The sequence below is a fragment of the Limulus polyphemus genome, unplaced genomic scaffold (assembly GCF_000517525.1).
Source record: "Limulus polyphemus unplaced genomic scaffold, Limulus_polyphemus-2.1.2 Scaffold579, whole genome shotgun sequence".
Classification (NCBI taxonomy): Eukaryota; Metazoa; Arthropoda; class Merostomata; order Xiphosura; family Limulidae; genus Limulus; species Limulus polyphemus.
The window spans coordinates 64,838-65,844 of NW_013666189.1; the positions used below are offsets into that span (position 1 = coordinate 64,838).

Here is a 1,007-nt window from a genome sequence, read left to right on the forward strand (position 1 = left end):
CTTCCTTTCGCTTCTTGGAGTTCGTTGAGTAGATCGCTCTTCGAAGTTAGTTTTTTTTGGTTGTTTCTTGACTTGCCAGGTCGAGTATGGCCCAGAGGTTTTTGATGGGGTTCATGTCAGGAGATTGGCTCGGCCAGGGCAACTTCTGGATACAATTTTCTTCCTGCCACTTTTGGGTGTTTCTAGCAGTGTGACACGGTGCTCCATCTTCCTGGGGCCTGGCATGGCCAGGTGGTTAGGGCACTCGACTCGCAATCTGCGGGTCGCGGGTTCGAATCCCCGTCCCACCAAATATGCTCGCCCTTTCAGCCGTGGGGGCGTTATAATGTGATGGTCAATCCCACTATTCGTTGGTAAAAGAGTAGCCCAAGAGTTGGCGGTGGGTGGTGATGACTAGCTGCCTTCCCTCTAGTCTTACACTGCGGTCTAAATTCAAAGTGTTATGTGTGGCACAAGCCCAACACAGCACATCACCCAATCAACACCATCACAGCAGTCAAGCATGGTGGTAGCAGCATTATGTATTATGGGGATGCTTCTCATGAGCAGGAACTCGGTAGCTTGTCAGGATTGAGGGGAAGATGGATGATGCAAAGTACAGGCTAATCCTTGAGGAAAACCTGCTTGAGCCAAGAATCTAAAACTGAGTCGAATATTCACATTTCAGCAGAACAGTGACCCAATGCACAAGGCCAAGGCCATACTGGAGTGCTTTCAAAAGAAGAAAGTGAATGTCCTGGAGTGCCCCCGTCAAAGTCCTGACTTGAATCCAATGGAAAATGTATGGCGAGACTTGAAGATTGCAGTCTATTAACGATTTCCAATTAACTTGTCAGAATTGGAGCAATTTTACCAGGAAGAATGGGAAAAAGTTACACCATCCCATTGTGCAAAGTTGGTAGAGACCTATCCAAAAAGTAATTTATGCCAAAAATGTTTCCACCAAGTGCTGACTTAGGGGGTTGAGTACATATGCAATCACAAAATTTCAATTTATATATTTCATT

The 1,007-nt window shown here is 46.1% G+C and overlaps 1 protein-coding gene across 3 annotated transcripts in view; it reads left to right on the forward strand.

Moving 5' to 3' along the window:
- Nucleotides 1-1,007, forward strand: part of LOC106459233 (tetratricopeptide repeat protein 38-like) — a 57,219-nt gene that overhangs the window by 54,785 nt on the left and 1,427 nt on the right. The gene's annotated exons all lie outside the window — the stretch shown is intronic.